This window comes from Cryptomeria japonica, chromosome 5 (assembly GCF_030272615.1).
Source record: "Cryptomeria japonica chromosome 5, Sugi_1.0, whole genome shotgun sequence".
Taxonomy (NCBI): domain Eukaryota; kingdom Viridiplantae; phylum Streptophyta; class Pinopsida; order Cupressales; family Cupressaceae; genus Cryptomeria; species Cryptomeria japonica.
Window position 1 is genome coordinate 723,636,466 of NC_081409.1, and position 21,217 is coordinate 723,657,682.

A 21,217-nucleotide genomic window follows, 5' to 3' on the forward strand; every position below is an offset into this window, starting at 1 on the left:
ATTTCCCATGATGTGGGGAGCTACACGTGGGGGATTTCCCACGATGTGGGGAGCACACCCCACAGTGTGCATTATTGTAGACTTAGTATCTACGCAGACTTTGTTTTAATTTGTTTTTTTTGAATTATATTTTTTTATTTATGTCTATATATATATATATATATATATTACTTTCCTTATGAGTTTGAGCCATGTTGTTCTCTTGTCGGAAGCTTTTGTAATTGATGTTTATGTGGTTGAGATGCGCTGCCATTCTAGACTTGCTTGGAACTTATTTTATGGTCTATGGTGCTTCTGATCCTTTTATGAGACTTATGATATTATGTTTGATGATTCTACTGATAATGGTTGGTTTTGGGTATGCTCGGGGTCTTAAGGGGGAGTGGCTTCCAAGTGGGCTTGGGGGCCCAAAGTAGCTGCAAGGATAACCCATTGGAAGTTGAGCATAATAAGTGATAACCTAATTAATGAATTAGGGTTTTGGGTAGTTAAACACATTAAACAAGATTAAGTGTGCCCCACTCATGGCTTGAGTGCTCGTTTATGCTCAAGATGAGGTGGGAAGGCTAGGAATGGCGTGATCGACTACCTTGTCCTCTTGAAAGGTATTTTGGTTCAACATGAGATTTGAATGGGGGCCAGGGGTCAAGAGAGGTTGCTAGGATCAATCAAGATGGGGGCCGGGATCTATGAAGACCTGCTAGGATAACCCATATCAAGCTATGTGATGACACTCTCCCCTTGTGAGCTCTAGTGGTGTGTCCTTGTGATTGTAGCCTCTGGAGCATTCCTATTTGGAGTTTTGTTTTTGAGCGTCTGATTGTGTTTCTACCTAGTGGATGTTTGTTAGACCATGTGTTGTATTTCTTTTTTTTGTATTGTTGAGGGCCTTATGTCTATCTTCTAGCACAAGGGGGTGGTCCTTTTGGTCCACATTGTTGGGTGGTAGTGCCTTTTTCCATCGGGGATTTTGTTCCAGTCTTGCGTGGAATGGCTTTGTACTTGTTCCAGATTGCTCTCTTGGATTTGGTCAGCTTAGTGAGTTAGATGGTGACTTGATGCATCTGCCATGTTGTATTTATGAGTTTCAGATGTGATCTATGTATATTCATGCCTTTATGGTAAATGATGTAATCATGTCATAATTATGATATGACAATAATGTATCTATGATGTATTCATGATGGAATCTTTATTTATATATAATGGGACTTAGATGGTAGGATTCTATTTCTATAATTGAAAATATTGGATCTATACAATTGAATGTAACATTGGTTTTAGTAATATTTGTGCTATGTAATTTATTTGTAAGAAACATTATTGCTTAAATGAATTACTTTAGTTATTTAAATTACTTAAGTACATGAATGCATTAAATTTTACCTTGATTTAGATTAGTTCCTTTAATGATGTATTGTTTTTTTATTGAGATAAACGAGTTTTACAAGGACCCGAAACCCAAATCCATCAAAAAAAGAACCAGTAGCAAACCAAACTCTAAACAACTGCTAAAAAGTAATAGAAATAGGGGAAGCTCCCCACCGGACCAAATAAAAAGAAACTAGGAAATAGCACAAAAAAACAAAAACCACTAACTAAGAGCTTTAATGAACTCAACATTCTTCTGAATCATACTATTGTTAATCTCTTTGAGCTCCTCCATAATAAATCTTGAGATGCCTTTTTCCTATTTTTTGCTTCTGGTCCTGGTAGAGGGCCCCATGGAAGTTTGCATTACAATGTATTTCTTATCCAAATTGGTTGCTGAAGATGAATCCGAACTGGTAGGCTAGGCTTTCTGTATAGCGATTTTTTTCGTTAACCCTTTTGAGGCCTTCCACACTGTTAAGCATAGCTTCTTTGCTAATCTCCATGAGTCCCCTGAGTTTTCCCATCAAATCCTCTATACCTTTTTCCAGGCGTACAATCCTAGACTCGTGATTTGTTTTCATAATCCTAATGTCCTCCGTTATTTTTTGAGTCAGCATCTCATTCTATCACTTGTTCTTTATGTTATAGAGAGAGTTAAGTATTGGGATTGTACCATACAGTCCACTTGGTCGTGGTTTTTTCGCTGGCAAAGCAATTGTTGAAAGCTTACATCAGGGTGACAGCCGATTGGTAAGTTTTCTAAGCCTCCAAATTGGTTTAAATTTTTTACACTATCTGCATTTGTGTTTTACTACAAGATAATAAGACTTTTATGTACTGATAGCCTTAAAGATTGATGTTATCTTTGACAAAGTTAAACATATTAGCGAAAGGAAGGTGGGTTACAAAGTATAGTCTCCCAAACAAAATAGATGCTGCACTGTTACAATGTTAAAGAGGATATTGATTTTTAGCATACGGAGACTATCCTTGAGACCCACAATTTGTACAGAAATTTGCGTAGAAAATACTCTTCCTCCTAATAAATATTCTAATTTAAATATTTGTTGTGAACACTCTGATGCACAATGAAATATGTAATATGTACATAACTATTTATCTCAGGTTTACCGATCATGGCTGTACTGCTGGCAGGCTGCGTATTGCTTGGAGAAATAATATTTAATTCCTTATTTAAAATAATTATTAACTGTTCAACTAGCTAGAAAGATGCTTTCGGAGGGGGATTGGCTGATACAGTATCATTTTAAGCCATCGTTGATTGTCAATTGGAATTGACTTGGACAATTGGGGATTAATAAGCACGGATATAACATGCATAACCCCTTATGGTGGTTTCTGTTGAGCTCTCAACATGCACTGCCTTGCATTTGGGATGTGAGGTTCCCTTAGCTTGCTTCAGCTGTATTTCAACCATAAAATGACAATTAGAAACTAATGGTCTACCCATAAGATGCTTAAAGATGAGATAGCATGAATGTATTCTTACCGAAAGCGTCTTTATGTGACTCACGGGACCAATATTGTCTGAGTGTGAGATCTTGACCTTGGATATCCTGCCTGGTAGCAAAACCTCCTTCAATTCATTCCTCCAATAGTTAACCCCGCGTTCTCATGGCAATAGCAACCCGGTGAATAGAAATTTTAAAATAAAGCTTCCTCTCAAAGAATGTTTTCCATGAAAATGAAGTAGAAGTAAATGAATTCCTGCGCATCTCCCCCTTTGCAGTGATATATGAAAGTCCAAATACATATGACATAATGTCTACATGAGTCAGAGCGATTATGGAGGCTCCCGAAAGAAAGGGGCCTGAAAACAATAACGTTTTGCAATTAGCGGAAACCAAACATTTTTACAATTATTCTTTGACAAGTTGCATCGTCTGTAATGACCACGAAGTTGTCTTTTTCCTACTAACCTTTTCTTTTACTGTTAGATCCGGATACCTCGATTTCATGGAGAGAACTTGGACAAGAATGAAATATTATATGAACGAGTTTCTGAACTTCCTCAGAAACATGGTTGCAGACCAGCACAATTGGCTCTTGCATGGATACTTCACTAAGGAAAAGGTGTTGCACCCATACCAGGTAATCTTCACCACAGAACGATTAATATTCAATGCAGATATCACTTTGGACATAAAAGTGTGAATGTTTGGAGATAATTTATTCCACCTCATGTCACCTTTGGCTTGGAGGAACAACCAAAATAAATAACTTGGATGAAAACATTGGTTCCTCTTCCAAAACATTAGTTACTTAGGTGTTGTGTCGTTTACCCTTAACGTGAACCTTGAACTGAAAAGAAATTATGTCTCCTTTTCACTCTACTTAAACTTTCAATTCCTCACAGCGGTGTCTCAGATCTGAGTGTTTTCAGCTCCTCGGACTTTTTTAACTCAAGTGCTTTTATATTGCAACTGGATGTATTTATCAGTCCCATTAGCCTACTTTGGTCGCTAGTTGACCTTTTACAATTTCTTATCACCCGTTTAAGATACGCGTGATGAAGAACATTTTAATTCAGTAAATTGGATGCTATTTAAAGAGATTTGAACTCATTATCTTATTACAAGTGTTGCTAAATGCCTGAATTTTTTAACAAAAGACAAAACGATATACAAACCAACTTTTTAAAATACTAGATAGATTACTTGGCGTGACTAGACAATTTATTAATTTATAGTTCTATAAATTTAGCAAGATGCTTATAATTGTGAAATTGAATGTGAAAAGACAATAGTGGCTACAACAATCAATTTGATCTAAAAGAGTGTAATGTTGTGCCTGAAGGTTTGATAATGGGTTGATTATATCCATGGTATATTTCCGATCGTCTTTGAATCTTAATGGAGGTTTGTTTAACGACAGTTAATTTGTCAAGCATAGCTGAGTAGTAATGCGCAAGTTTCAAGAGGAAGAGATGAATATGGAGGCACTAGCTTAGAATATCCAAGTGTTTAATAGATTTGTATTTAAGGTAACTGAACTAGTGGGATAGAAAAAACTTATATTTGTTAAAATCTATGCACCTGACAACTACCAATCAATACAACATAATGATGTTTTTCCCAAATAAACATGGGACGCAATGCAGCTAGTACTTACTACAGAGTTAAGAGTAATGGAGATGGAATGAGGTTTGGACGTTAGATTATTTAATTTCAAATTAATCTGAGGAGGAGTGGTGTTTTATAATTGTGAAGAGATGTTAACTTTGATAAACAATTGTAGGGTAATGTAAGCCATTGATTGTATTGAGAAACTCTTAATGAATTAGTATGTTCTTACAACTAGCTAAATAGGAGCTAATTTAATACCCCGTTCCAAGATATTTTGGAGATAGGAAGGGAAGAAGTGTATATATATATGGATGGTAAATATTTTCCATTTTTTTATGAATTATTTTAAAATATGTTTTGGAGATTAAGTTAAATATAAAATCATATTATAATAAGTCATTCTATATTATTATATGCTATATATTGAATATATTAAAAGAGTCTAAATAGTATTTTTATATACTAAGTAAACAATAGGTTATTATTGTTGGACATAAGCCACACCTAAACCATTTATGACCGTATTACCAATAGGGATGATAGGTCAATGGTAGAGGATCCTAGCAGAATATGAGAGGTCTTATCTTTGACTTCTAGTTGGTCTATGAAAAATTGAACATGATATGAGAGCCGAGGTCAGCAAAGCTAAGATATTGAGAACTTGCAATGTGGCTCAAAGTGGGGTGTTAAAAAATGAGCCCAACAAGAACAAAAGAAAAATTTGTCACTAAGAGGGCTAATAGCTTAGTGGTAAGATCACCCCATTAGCAAATAATAGGTATTACATTTGATGCCTAGCTTGTCCATTGAAAATATCAACCACAATATAATCAATTTTATTTTTTTAAATTGTTCTCTTACAAAGGCCCTTGTCACATGCATATGTTGTATAGTTTGAAGTTCTGAAAAATCAATGTTTTCCTAATTCTTTTAGTATAGGAAATAAACAAACAACCAATAATCATTGCATTCTAAGAGAACACATCTACATTACATATTTTGTGAAATATTTAATGTCTTCTATGTGCTTCCAGAATTTACATACATATCAATTTTAGAGTGAAGTCCCTAGACATTGCCTACCATAATAGGAATGTATCATCTCATTTTAAGGATATTTTTTCCATTCTAGATATGTTTCTCCATTTCAAAAGTATTTGAAAACAATTTGGAGACATCTTTATGAACTTGTTTAAAAATGTAATGGAATAAAATTACTAATTTTAAATATGATGATGCATCCCTATAAAACATAACATATAATCAAAACTACAAATATTTAACTAAAAAAAAGGTTACATTTTCAAAATCTGTATTTAAATACCTATTTTGGTAACACAAATATTTTTCATTTTAATAAACTATTGTATTATTTTTCTCTTAATAGCTTTATTTCTTTATTCTATAGTATCAAGTTGAATTAATTATTATTAACATAAGGTCTAAGTCCAAAATTTAAACATTGTAATAGGAAATAAATGAAGTTAATTCTCAAATTTTTATAGCCAATTCAACTAAAAAAGATTTTGTTAATGCCTCACAAATAAATATTATGAAATAAAGATAATAAAAGTGCTCAAAAAATAACAATTTAAAATTTACTCATGTCAAATTCACAATGGCATTGGAGGTCTATTCTATTGTTTTCTCTTGTTGTCCCCTATTTATTTTATCTATCATGAATTTTGTTTTTTCCTTTGATAAGGGTTGGGCCCCTCTAATTCATAAGTTAGATCAAACGCATTTACTAGAATAACACTGACATCTCCATATGAACAAAACCCCATTTCTCATTACTATTTTTTGTATTATTTATTACATCGATATGCATTCCCTTGTGTAGTGAGTTCAAACTCTTGTCCTAAGGTATTGTGTAGTGCTCCTTTTAGATCCAAAGCTATCCTTGTAGGGTGCAGATACAATTCCTAGATGCAATTGTATGGTATATCTTCACCATTTGTCATTGTTCTAGTTCCTCTTTATCCTAAACAGAACTTGAAATATTAATATCAAGAAACTATGGTTGTAGAAGCAAGACATGCAAACTTGGCTAGACCATATGACCATTGAATTGATATAAAAAATGAAATTGGCCTTTTTAAATATTGGGAGTGTATGCTTTCACTTTTTTGAGGCAACCATGATGGCCACCCAAATTTATCATACTATCTATCTAGATATTAGAATGCATCTTTGACTATATAAATCTATTAATGATAAAAACATTAAAATACAATGTGATTTCTATTTATAATTAATTAATTAATTAATATGATCAAATGTGCATCCCAATGTTAAGGTAGATTCACTTCTATTCCATGATCCAAAATTAGGTTTTCCATATTGAATAATTACTAGATTGGGACTATGTATTTTAAAAACTCCTAGACAAATGGAGTACAATTTTTTTTTTCTATGTGACTATTTATATATTTACCCCAATGTGATGCCACATTAAATATTTCATTAGTGTCCCATATAGGTGTTCTAAGGAATGTCTATTTCATGAGGCATTCATACCTCTATATCCACTGTAATTAAATATTTATTTTATATTATTAAAAAATTTGTGTGAAAAGATCACACCCCAAAAGTCTAAATGAGACTATCACAAAGAATAAAATAAACTAATATAAAATCCATTACATGGTAAAAGTAGGAACAATAGAAAGAGGAATCTTAGTCATTCAATTTATCTCATACCATTAGTGAGATTTCAAGTACCCATAGATAGATAACAACCATACTCACCCACATTATCATTATTACATTTTGTATTTTATTTTAATCCACCTTTGAAATAAGATTGACATTATAAATTTTGATTCACATTATACATTTATTTACTAATATTCTCTTGCAATGATATTTTGTATGTAGTTGCGAGAAGTTACAATTGTTCCCTAATAAAATGGATTTTAGATGAGTATGGACTCTATACATTTCATTAATATATTTTTAAAATAGGTAGGAGATTTATTATAATAGTTTTTGTTTTCATGTTCATTTTATTTGTTATTTTTATAGAAGTTATCATTATGAAATTTTGATTATTAAGTATTATATTGAATTATTTTTTAAAGTAGATTTTTAAAAATAAATTATTTTCATAAATTATTGTATTAAGGTATATTAATTTTATCATTATGATTATTGAATATATTTCTTTTAAAATTAATGTGAGGAGTGTATTCTACATTTTAATTTTCTTTTTTCATTTTTATATATAATAATTAAATAAAATATAATTTATTACTATTTTAATTTTTTCTATACTAAATTTATTTATTGATAAAATTAAGCAATTGATTTATAAGTTTTACAATATTCTTTGTAAATAATTTTTTCAAACAATTATATATTTTTAAAATTTAGAAATAATTAAATAAATTTATTTTTTACATGTTATCTCAATTAAAATATAAACAATAAAGTTTATGATATTTTTTAAAGTTAAAAATATTTTCTACTTAAAAAATCTAACATACTTTCCATTTCTTTCCAATTTTCCTTAAAATGTTATAAACTTAAAATTTAAATTATTATATAAACTATATATTAGTGGGTCAACAAGCTTCAAAGATCTATCCTTCAAAATTATGCATTCAAAGTGAACAAATTCCTTCAATATTTTTAAAATTTTAAATTTTGATAGTATTAAAATGTTATTATTCTAACTTTTCGATTTATTTTTATGTAAGGGTAAAAGCATAAAACCGTGTCATGTTTCAAGCCAACTTATCAACACAAGTGAATTTAAGTAATTCTAACTAAAAATTAATTTTAGTCAAACATATAGTCGATAGAGATTCATTATAGATATGTTATATATGGGCTTCATTATAGATATGTTATATATGGGCCACAACTTTTCCAATTGGAACCCTATCTCTGTAATGTAACCAGTAAACCCTACAAGTTGTTTTTGTTAAACCCTAACCGATTATGGTTATTGAATTGGTTATGTTGGTTTATGATGTAATGATGAGCGATAATGATGGTGAAACGCATGGTCATTATATGAAGATAAGTTCAAAATTATTTGGTGCATTTTTGTCTAGGGAATGATCAAAGTATAATTCATCTAATGCAAAGTGCGTGATGAGTTACAACGTTCAATGAAGTGGTGATCAAGGAGCGATTGAGGTTTTCTTGATTGATGTGTAGAGATTGCTATGTAATCCAATGGTCATACTTGAACCGACTTGTTTGTAATCTCTCTGAGAGAATTAGGTTTTTGTTTTGTTACCGACCTAATTGATTTGTTGTAAGGTCGATGAAGTTGTTTTGTTGAAGGTGTTGGCAAAAATCAGTTGAGTGTGTGGTTGCCGAACCGGATGATGAGTCTGTAGTTCGAGTAGAGGAAGATAGGAGCTTAAAAGGATCTGATCAAGCAAGTATACTACTATTCAGACAAATCAAGCAAACTCCTGTTGTTTTCTAACAATTGCAGCATAACTGAAATCCCCTAACCAGGTAAGCTCTAACAAGCTTGGTTACTTCTAAAATCCTCTACAAGGTGATCCATTATCTTGGATTCTCAAATCCTCTACCGAGGTTACTCCTAGCAGGGTACTTGATTCTAACAAGGCATTTGTAGTCAATCCCTTAACCGGGTGATTCTTAATCAGATCAGTTCTTAATAGGAATTTTGTAAAACTTTAATAGACTTGGCTCCTAACAAGGCAAACTTCAGAAGAGTTCAAATAGTTATCTTGTGAGTCCCATCTCACCGTGGTTTTTCCCATTTGGGTTTCCATTTCAAAAATACTTGTGTCATGTGGTGAATGTTTTTGTGGTTATGATCTTATGGTTGATTTGATTAACTACTCAACTATTCTGATATGGCATGATAACTAGAAGCATTGAGAAATAAAGTCTGTCGACATATGATAAAGCATTTGGATGTTTACAAGTTTAATTTTGTTTACTGTTAAGTTGTAACAGTCAACCGGTTTTCTTATGAGTTTTTATCTTGACAGAGATATTTCATTGATAAGTTTACATTGTGTGATTGAGATTGAGATTGGGAAAGTTTGTATTAGTTTTTTTATTTATTGATTAACCCCCCCCCCTTTCATTAATCTACCAGATACTTATTCTTTCATCATACCATCAATTGGTATCAGAGCATCTCAGGTCCTCTAAGATCTAAGCCTAATATCTTGAGGTGAAGGTCTTGCAGATCATGATGAAGAAGGAAGGTCCAAAGTTTAACAGAGAGAACTATAGGATATGGAGCACCATAATAAAAATTTACAACAAGAGTCTGGGAAGTCAGTATTGGGAACATGTCAATACTAAATATGTTGCACCCACTGGGATTCTGACTGATGATCAGAAGAAAGAGAAACAATAAAATCATCATGCATTAGAGGCCATTATCAGTTCACTGTCTGATGTTGAATATGTAGATGTTCACGGTCTAGAGACTGCACATGAGGTATGGCAAAAACTTGAAGAGATTTATAGCGATGACGAACATGTTAAGATTACTAAAGAGGAGAGTCTAAGAGAAAAGTTTGATTATATGAGGATGGCTGAAGGTGATAATATCTAGCAGTATGGTCAAAGGATAAAAGAGATAGTCGGTGAAATTAAGAGTGCAGGAGGGAAAGTGGAAGATGCCACAATGATTAGCAAGGTACTGAGAACCCTTCTACTAGTCTACGCTACTATCCGAGTTGCAGCTATTCAAGAGCTGAAGTCCATAGACAACACTAAGGTAACTCTTGAATCCATCATTGGCAAACTTGCTGCTTTCAAATTAAACAACTATGATGGTAGTGTATAGAAATCTGAGTCTGCATTTAAAGATTTTGTCTCTAACCCATCAATGAGAAAAAGTAGAGATACTAGTCATGGTTATGAATCTAGATCCAACAGAGATGTTGATGATGAAGTTAGTTTAGTGGAGCTTGAAGCATTGGTGGTAAAGTGGTTGCCTAGAGGCACTGGTAAATATAGAGGTAAATTACCTTTAAAATGTTTTGCATGCAACAAGATTGGTCACATAGCTGCTAACTATCCTAAGGGTGAAAATGAACACAAGAGAGATAAATTCAAGAAGTATAAGGGTAAAGGCAAGAGAGATTGTCTTATTGTTGTTGATACTCGTATCATTGATGAAGAATTTGATGGTGATGCTAGTGAAGATATTGTGTTTGTAGCTATTAAGGAAGAGATATCAGACCAGAAGGCATTAGTGTCCAGGATGGATAACTCTAATGATTGGATCATTGATAGTGGTTGTTCACATCATATGATCGATGATCGGAAAAAATTTCTTTCCTTGAAGGAATTTGATTGCGGTGTTGTAATATTTGGCAATGACTCACCCTGCATGTTTAAAGGTAAGAGATTTATTTCTCTTAATGGGAAGAGCAGTACTGATGATTTCTACTGGGTTGAAGGTCTAAAGAACAATCTTTTGAGTGTGGCAGAACTCAATGACAAAGGATACCCACTGGAGTTTAAAAATGGTATGTGCAAAATCTTTGACAACAAAGGTGAATTGATTGCAACTGAGAAGCAAACTTAAGGTAACCTATTTCACCTTAATCCTAAAGTTAGCAGCTGTTTAATTGCAAAAAAAGATGATAGGTGGCTTTGGCATAGGATATTTTGTCATATAAACTTTGATAACATTGTTAAAGTGAGTAAGTCAAGGACTGTGAGAGGTTTTACTCAGTTAGACAAACCGGTTAATGCTCTTTGCAAAGAATGTCAGTTAGAAAAGATGTCTTCTTCAACTTTCAAGAGAAAATCCTTTTCAGCAGAGCATTTGTTAGATTTGGTTCATACAGTTCTTTATGGACCAATAAGAATAAAAAGCATTCAAGGTGACAGCTATTTCATGATCCTCACTGATGATTGCTCAAGGATGATGTGGGTCACATTATTGAAGGATAAAACTAAAGCTTTTGGTAAGTTCAAGGCATTCAGAGCCTTAGCTGAGAAAGAGAGTGGAAAGAAGATAAAATGTCTAAGAACAAATCAAGGTGGTGAATCTACTTCTGAGGAATTCACTAGGTAATATGATGAGAACGATATCAAAAGACAACTTTCTGCACCAAGGACACCACAACAAAATGGTATCGCAAAGAGGAACAATCGGTCAGTTGTTGAAGCTGATAGGACAATGTTGATACAAGGAGGTGTAGTGAAAACCTTTTGGAGAGAAGTTGTCAGCATAGTTTTCTACACTATGAACCAAGTTCTGGTGAAAAGAGGTAAGGACAAGACTCCTTATGAATATTGGTATGGAAGATCACCCGATGTTAGCTATTTTAAGATATTTGGAAGAAAATGTTTTATTAAGAGAGGTGATTACATTAGCAAAATTTGAGGCTAAGAGTGATGAAGGTATATTTATTGGCTATTCCACCAAGAGTAAGGCCTACAAGTGTTTTAACAATCGGACACAGAGAATTGTTGAGAGTGCTAATGTTCGAGTGGATGAATGTCCTGAACTTTAAAAGGAAACTAGTTTGGAGAAGAAGGATGAAGATCCTTGCATTTTGTTTTTGGAACCAGAAACTGTGAAATTTGAAACCGGCAAAGAAAATTTTGATGCACTTGCTCAACTGGAATAGATAAATTTAGAAGATGATGATAATGATAATGATGAAGTTGAACCTGAAGATAATGATCATGTTATTCATAGATATGTGAGACTGAATCACAATCCTGAACATATTATTGGGGATAAGGATGCTGGAGTACTAACTAGAAGGAGAACAAGAGAAAACTCTTGCATGATCTCCATCATTGAATGAAGAACTGCTAAGGAGGCATTTGGTTATGATCATTGGGTTAAAGCTATGGAGAAGGAATTGGATCAAATTGAGAAGAACAACACTTAGACCCTAGTACCCCGACCAATAAATAAGAATGTTATAGGTACTAAATGGGTATTCAGAAACAAGTTGAATGAAGATGGTGTTGTAGTTCATAATAAGGCTAGGTTGGTTTGCAAGGGTTATGAACAAGAAGAAGGAGAATATTATGGTAAAATTTTTGCACCAGTAGCAAGATTGGAAGGTGTCAGAAATTTACTTGCATTTGCAGCCCATAAGAAGTTCAAGTTATACCAGATGGATGTTAAGTCTACATTTTTGAATGGGATGTTGGAAGAAGAAGTATGCATAGAGCGTCAAGATGGTAATGCTTTGACTTATGAGAAAGACATGGTATGTAGATTGCATAAGAATTTATTTGGATTACTGTAGGCACCCAAAGCATGGTATGAAAGGCTTCATACACATCTGATGAAGGTAGGATTTCTGAGAACCAGTGATGATAGTGACATATATCTTAAGTCTGAAGGAGATGAAATACTGGTCAGTGAAGTATTTGTTGATGATATCATATTTGGAGGTAATGATGTCATGAGCAATAGTTTTGCAGATGAAATGAAAAATGAGTTTGAAATGTCTTTAGTAGGGGAAATAAAATTTTTCATAGGCTTGCAGATACAACAAATGAAGTATGGTATTTTCATTACACAACCTAAGTATGTAAAAGAGGTCTTGAAGATATTTGGCATGAGTGACTATAAACCAGTTGGACACCAATGGTTACAGGTTGTAAGTTGTCTAAGGAAGATGAATCTAAGTCTGTTGATGAGAAGGAATACATGTTAATGATTGGAAAATTGCACTATATTGTTCACAATAGACCGGATATAGCCTATGTGGTTGGCATAGTTGCCAGATTCAAGAAGAATCCTAAGGAAACACATCTAATAGCAACCAAGAGAATTTTTAGATGCCTGAAAGGTATCGTTGACTATGAATTATGGTATCCATATGATGGAAACTTCAATTTGAAGGTGTACACAGATGCTGATTGGGAAGGAAATGTTGATGACCGGAAAAGCACAATCGGTGGAGCATTCTTTCTTGGAGGAATACTTGTTTCGTGGAGTAGTAAGAAGCATAGTTGTACTTCACAATATACTATTGAAGCTGAATATGTTGCATCTTATATGAATTGCACACAGGCTATTTGGATGAGGCATATTTTGGAAGGTTTTAAGATGAAGATTTCAGAACCCATAAAGATTTTATGTGATAGTACAAGTGCCATAAATATTTCGAAGAATCCTGTTTTGCACGCACAAACCAAGCACATTGAATTGAAGTATCATTTCTTGAGGGAAAAAGTGCAGAGCAAATATGTTATCTTAGAGCATGTTTCTACCAAGGAGCAACTTGCAGATATTTTTACCAAATCTCTACCAAAGACTACATTTGAGTATCTTAGAAGTTAACTAGGGGCTGCACCCCTTCATGAGGTTAGTTGAGCATGATGTTGATTGCATTAGTCCCTGAACCACTTGCAGAATTTTACAAAAGGGTTGGTGTAGTAGTGGAAGCTATTCCACAGGGGGAGCATTAAGTTGTATATTATTATTGTTGTATAGTGAAATTTGAAATTACATGTTTTACTTTCAATTTGACATTGTTGTCAAAGGGGGAGAAGAATTATGTGATTATGAGGAGGAGAACTAGCGACAAGCTGAAGACATGGAGAGCATGGTGAATAATTGGTAATGTAAACCAACATTCCTATTCACAATCACAACAACAATTAATGGTGTTGATATTTGTATTGCCATCAATGCCAAAGGGGGATATTGTTAGCATTTTCATGAATATTGCATTAATGATATGTTATATTGTTATTGATGTCAATTAATCAGTAATGATATTGCTCATATTGTTGTTAATATTGATATTGTCTTGTAACTGGTAGGAAGGTCTTTGTGGAGGACATTGTAAACCGGTATGTAAGTTTGTGAATTAAACCGGTAACTGGTAAAAGGTTAAACCTTATTTGTGTAATGTAACCGGTAAACCCTACCAATTGTTTTTGTTAAACCCTAACCGATTAAGGTTGTTGAATTGGTTATGTTGGTTTGTGATCTAATGATGAGCATTAATGATGGTGACACATATGGTCATTGTATGAAGAAAAGTTCAAAATGATTTGGTGCATTTTTGTCTAGGGAATGAGTAAAGTATATTGCATCTAATGCAAAGTGCGTGATGAGTTATAGAGTTCGATGAAGCGGTGATCAAGGAGTGGTTGAGGTTTTCTTGATTGATGTGTAGAGATTGCTATGCAATCCAACGGTCATACTTGAACCGACTTGTTTGTAATATCTATGATATAATTAGGTTTTTGTTGTGTTACCGACCTAATTGATTTTTTATAAGGTCAATGACATTGTTTTGTTGAAGGTGTTGGCAGAAATCAGTTGAGTGTGTGGTTTCCAAACCAGATGGTGAGTCTGTAGTTGAAGGTGTTGGCAGAAATCAGTTGTTTTCTAACAATTGCAACATAAGTGAAATGCCCTAACTGGGTAAGCTCTAACAAGCTTGGTTAATTCTAAAATCCTCTAACAAGGTGATCCATTAGCTTGGATTCTCAAATCCTCTACTAAGGTTACTCCTAATAGGGTACTTGCTTCTAACAAGGCATTTGTAGTCAATCCCTTAACTGGGTGATTCTTAACCAGATCAGTTCTTAACAAGACTTTTGTAAAGCTTTAATAGACTTGGTTCCTAACACGGTGAACTTCAGAAGAGTTTAGATAAGGCATGATAACCGGAAGCATTGAGAAATTAAGTCTATTGACATATGATAAAGAATTTGGATGTTTACAAGTTTAATGTTGTTTACTGTTAAGTTGCTATAACAATCAACCAGTTTTCTTATGAGTTTTTATCTTGATAGAGATATTTCATTGATAAGTTTAATTTGTGTGATTGAGATTGAGATTGGAAAAGTTTGTATCAATTTTTTTATTTATTGATTCGCCATCCCTCTCAGTAATCTACCGGATACTTATTCTTTGATCATATCTTCATTAATATTTTATTTTTATTGAAAGTAGGTTATAAACACTAATATATAAGGTTGATTATCTTGTAAAGGAAAAATACGAAAATTTATTTAAATTTTTTTTAAAATAAAAGAACTAGTGAAAAGAGGGTGATATAATTATTTTATAATTTGGATAAATAATTAAGAAAAAAGATGACGTCAAATGGAAAGCATTATATTTTAGTACACGCGACTTTTCCAATTTTATGAAAAAATATATATACATAAAAAATAGTTAAAAATATATTTTTGCACTGAAGTTTTAAGTTATCAATATACACAAAAAAAATTGAATAAAAAAAGGTAAAATTTACTATATAAAGTGTGACGCCTCATGTAGCTTCAATTTCAGCATTTTATCAACAACTAAATTATAGTGTTTACTTTATAAGAAAGTATATTCAAATAATTTGTAGCCACTTTGCATTTTGAAACCCCTTCACTAGGTTGGAAGAATCAATCAAAATATTCATTATAATTCCCCTTAAATTTTTGGGGGAAAGCAACACCATCTAGGGCCAACTCAGTAGCATTCAATATGGTTTCTTCAGACACCACAAAGATAATGCTCCCAATCTTCACAATTTCATTATTCCAAGCTTAAACGAAGGTCGTAGATAACTTGACGTCATGGCCTATCATGTGCTCCACATAGTAGTCCAGATTTTCCTGAATAACCTTGCTCGAGAGTTTGCCATTATAAGTGAACGCAAAGCAGTCGTCATATTCAACCCAATTCAATCTCCTCATATCTCTACAAACCCATAGGCCAAAGTGTGAAAGCAATAGGTCAAAAAGAAATAGAGTTGTGTATGTGTAGAAATAAAATCACATCTTCTTATCTAGCTTGGAAAAGAAAGGGCAAGAAATACAAAAAAATAAAAAAGTAATCTTGGGATTACACATCATTAATGAGCATGTCATTCACGATCATTGCACAGACCACAATGGGAACTTTGTGCAATTGGAGCCAAACTTTTTAATTTTTAACCATCGTTCCTAGACTAGCTATCTTGTATGCCACTCCATTCCCCTTGCTTCACATGTGGAGAAATTTGACTTCATCAAAGGTTAGGCAGAGGGCGCAACATTTGTCAATGAGAGGAGCAACCTTCCAGTCCGGCCTAGCCACCTCATTCAACATCATGATGGTGTTATGAGTCACCTTCAACAATGAGTTTCCTAATGCCCATCTCACTTGCCACATCAAGCCCATGATTTATGAAAGTCGATTCGACCACGTTGGAAGTTTGAACACCAAGACTAGTTGTGTAGGCTAGGGTCAGGGCTAGTTGTGTAGGCTAGGATCAGGTGGCCACATGGATCCGTAATCAAACCGCCCCTCTTGCTCGACTTGGGTTTCCACGGGAAGACCCATAAAGATTCAAATTAACAAGCTAGTGTTAGAGGTAGGTCCATTGTAAATAATTTTGTTTATAAACTAGTAATATTATCATAAAATCTAAAATCTAGATAATAATTTTAAATAATTTTAAATACATATTATTTTTATTACTTTTTGTAAAATTATTTTATCAATTATATTTATTCCATCCCTTATAATCTTTTATAGATATTTTTTTATTTTCTCACAATTTTCAATAAATTAAAACCACCGCAAATTTTTAATTTGTCAAATCTTAAATCCACCTCAAGATTTGCTTTGCCAAAACAGGTCTAAACACTTCACTAAAATATAATAACTATTAATTAAAAATCAATGTATGAAATTATTTCAGCGACAAGGATATACCTTTCCCCAATATCCATTATAGCTAGAGATTGCAATGGGACGTGGATTTCAATTTGTCTATATGATAAATTATAAACTTAACATAATGCATAAAGATGGTAACTGAATTTCAGGAATAGACCAATACTTCTATGAGCAGTTCCAAATAATGATAAATCTGGTGGTCATTTTTCTTCCTCTTAACTTTGTACGTTTGAATCAACATATAAATTCATCAAAGAAATTATTTCAAAACTATAGATAAAAGGTCCCACATCAGATATGAATACGCAACATTCAAAATCAAATAAAGTGTTCGATGTATCTATAGGAATCATATAAATTTGAAACATACAAAATTATAGAACAAATTTTTTAAAAACTTGGAAGAAATTATGGACATTACAGATATCTAAAAGCAATACATTCCCAATTCTAGTTTCTCATTCATCAATTCTATTATTCGAGTATATTCATGTTTAACAGCAATGGAGTCCGTATTCCATATTCTCTCTCATTAATATCATTGTTTAAATATATACCAGATGCCCAATACAATCTCAATCATACTGACGGTCTGATTGATTGAATCTGGGTACTCAGTTTTTTTCAATACTGCTCATATCCAAGTTTATACTTCACTTTCATTTATCTATTTTTTAGTATACCATCATGACAAAGCAACGAAGCCTATTACGTTAAAATTTTCAACAAGAAACAAACAAACAAACAAAAAATAGCTAAGATAAATGAAAATTGAATTTCGAGCGCCTCATAACACTCTTGTATATTGTGTTTACCTGAGGTCACTCAATGAGTTTTCATTTTTCATTTTTCATTTTGATGTTGTATTAATAATAGAAACGTTGTACTAAGATTCTTTTCTCTTTCATGCTTTTTAGCTGTCTTGTACATTTCGTGCTTTTTATCCCTCTTGGACACTTCATGCTTTTTGGCACTGCTTTTTTTTTAAAAACACTAAAACAAATTCATTTCTTTGTCCAGATATTTATATTTAAATATGAACAGAATGTAAAGTGGTAATTAATTTCATTTTTACAAATTAAAGTGAATTTGTATATGTACAATGAACTTAAGCCTGCAGACCTTGTGTATGGCGTGCTTTCTCTTGTTTGTTACAACCATTTTAAAGCCCACCAAATATGCTTTTCAGGAATGTCGCAGTCTGATCTGTCCAACATTATTCTGCAACAGTAAAAGAGGAGGAAGAAGAAAAACACCATGAAAACTATTGAGCAAGAGAGATCATGGAAGATGCAGGAGAATGTAGCCTTAATTATCAGCTTGCTGATGTTTAAGTTGAGGTCTCATGTTTTCTGTAAAGATCTGCAAAAGTGTGTGATGTTTAATTTGAAGAGAAGAGTGATGGAGTCTGAATTCAAGGACAATATTACGTAGCAGGGATACATGGGAGCCAGGCAATTTTTTTCTTTTTCTTTTATGTTACTGATTTTACTGTAAACATTGCTAGAATATATTTTAGATGTAGATGATTTTGCAATAGAAAGAAAAGTTTGGAGCTGAAATTTATGAAGACGTGAACATAAATAATACTGGTTACTGCTTAGCAGTGCAGATGTATGTTGAGGCGTTCCTTATTGATTGACATGATCATTATTGTAAGTTGTTGATGTGCACCTCTTTTATTGACTGTAAAACTGTGTATTGAAATTCTAACTACCATGAAACCATTTAACAAAATCCATTAAATTATGAGATTTTTCTGTAAAACTTACGAGACACTGTTAGTTTTTGTATGGTTCGGTAAGCAGTCGAATCTATATCACACTCACTGACTCATTTCAAATGCACAGATATAGTCTCAGTCGTACTTTCTACCTTACCCTCCCATTACCCTATTATATTCTATATGCAACAATCCGCACTAATCCCACATTCTCAACTAATATTCCAGACTCTCCACCCTATTCTCACTTTTTGAATGATAATTAATTTCACTTTTATAAATTCAAAGTTAATATTTAAATATTGTTTTCTTTATACATGATTTCTTGAGTAAGTCATGAGAAAATAGATTGATTTTTCAATCACTTGGGATAACGTATGTCTTGGAGCAGTGTTCATTAGAAAGTGAAGTAATGAGCACTTGAATGTAATAGGTCAACATGAATTTTGCTAGCGATACACAAAAATTAGTAGACTCTTAGTTTCCTTGGTTGTAAGGCAACTTACCTTATACCCGTTAGGTTTTCCATCATCCTATTATTTGCAACTTGAAATTAGCTAGTATAGAAATGGTAAGCCCATATTATGAGCATCTCCAACAAAAAGTTGTGCACTTACACGTTGAGTGACATATCTATAAGGAGACCACATTTGTTTTTAGACATTCTGTCAAACATTCATGTGCTTGAATAATGCTCCCACATTCTGTATACAGGTCTACTAGACCAGCTGCATTTTCCTCTCTATTATTACTCATGCATGTTTCTTCTGTCATCTCTCCTCACAATTTCCCAACATTTTCTGCACTCTTCTCTACATCATTCCCTTTTTCATTCCTCTCTCCCCATTCTCTATTTTTCGTCAAGAATACAGTATGTTTTTCTAGTGGAGGGGTTGTGAGCTTTTCCAAGACAGCATAGGCACCAATTTTTATGTATTTTTATTTTTTTTCCACGTGACTTGCAGAATTCTTTTGTCTATAGTCAGGGATGCCACGCCATATGACCATCCCCACCATAACTGTTCCATTCTTATTAAATGCACGTTGTCCATTATCATAGAATGGATGAAATTACCTAGATATTAATGCTTGTTTGACTACCTCCCTCCGTCTCTTTTCCCAATTCAGAAGCCCTTCCAATTTGCTTTATTTTTATTTTTAGTCTACTGTTGGTTTTGACAGTAAGGATGTGACACAAACCAATACTTCTATGAACAGTCCCAAATAATGATAAATCTGGTAGTCATTTTTCTTCCTCTTAACTTGATACAATCATCAACCTATCAATTCATCAAAGAAATTATTTCAAAATTATAGATAAAGGTCCCACATCATATATAAAATGTATTTCTGGGAATCACATAAATATGAAAAATAAAAAATTATAAAACAAAATTTTCAAGAAAACTTGACACAAATTATATACATTTCAGATATTTAAAATCAATACATTCCCAATTCTATTTTCTCATTCATCAATTCTATTATTCAAGTATATTCTAGATATTTAACCGCAATGCGATTCCGTATTCCATATTCTGACTCATTAATACAGATGCTTAGCATGAGCTGCAGCAATACAGTCCCCATTGATTGAATCTTCTATCTTTGTTTCAAATACAGTAATACAATGCAGTTCCAATGGTACCTTGGAATTCATCATTCTATTGCCCTATTATATTTCAGATGACACTAATCCTACGACGTAATAGCCATATATTCCAGATACTCCACCCCAGTCTCACTTTGGCTAGACTAATAAGAATCCAAAGCACCATAAATGGGCTATTGCTTATCATGCGAGGGGTGTTGTAAATGAAGTATCCAAAACTATATACCCACTTCACTTCCGTGGAAAAGCCAATGGAACTCATCTTTTTTCAATACTGCTTATATCCAAGTTTATACTTCAATTTCATTTATCTATTTTTTTTAGTATACGTTCGTGACAAAGCAACGAAGCAGCAACGCAGTCTGCTACGTTAAAATTTTTGAGAATACTTAAAAAACAAAAACAAAAAAAACTTACATAAATGAAAAATGAATTGTAAGCACCTCATAACACTCTTGTGTATTGTGTTTAGCAGAGGTCACTAAAAAAATATTCTGATTTTGAATGAGATTTCAATTTTCATTCTAATGTGGTATTAATACTAGAAACGTTGTTCTCAGATTCTTTCTCTTTCATTCTTTTTAGCCATCTTCTACATTTCATTCTTTTTATCCCTGCTGACATTTCATGCTTTTTATCCCTCTTCGACATTTTATGCTTTTTGGCACATTTTTTCTTTTGTTAAAATGTTAAAATAAATTCATTTATTTTATCAAATATTTTCATTTAAATATAAAGAGAATGAAATTCTTAAATGGTTATTAATTTATTTCTAAAAATTTTGAATAATAAAATAGTTAAGTTTTACAAAA

At 32.8% G+C, this 21,217-nt stretch overlaps 1 long non-coding RNA gene across 1 annotated transcript in view; it reads left to right on the top strand.

Moving 5' to 3' along the window:
- Positions 1 to 2,032: 2,032 nt before the first annotated feature.
- LOC131876405 (uncharacterized) overlaps positions 2,033 to 21,217 on the top strand; it is a 50,798-nt gene continuing 31,613 nt past the window's right edge. Inside the window, exon 1 of the long non-coding RNA XR_009372709.1 lies at positions 2,033 to 2,124. This is a non-coding gene — a long non-coding RNA (uncharacterized LOC131876405). The remainder of the gene's footprint in view (positions 2,125 to 21,217) is intronic.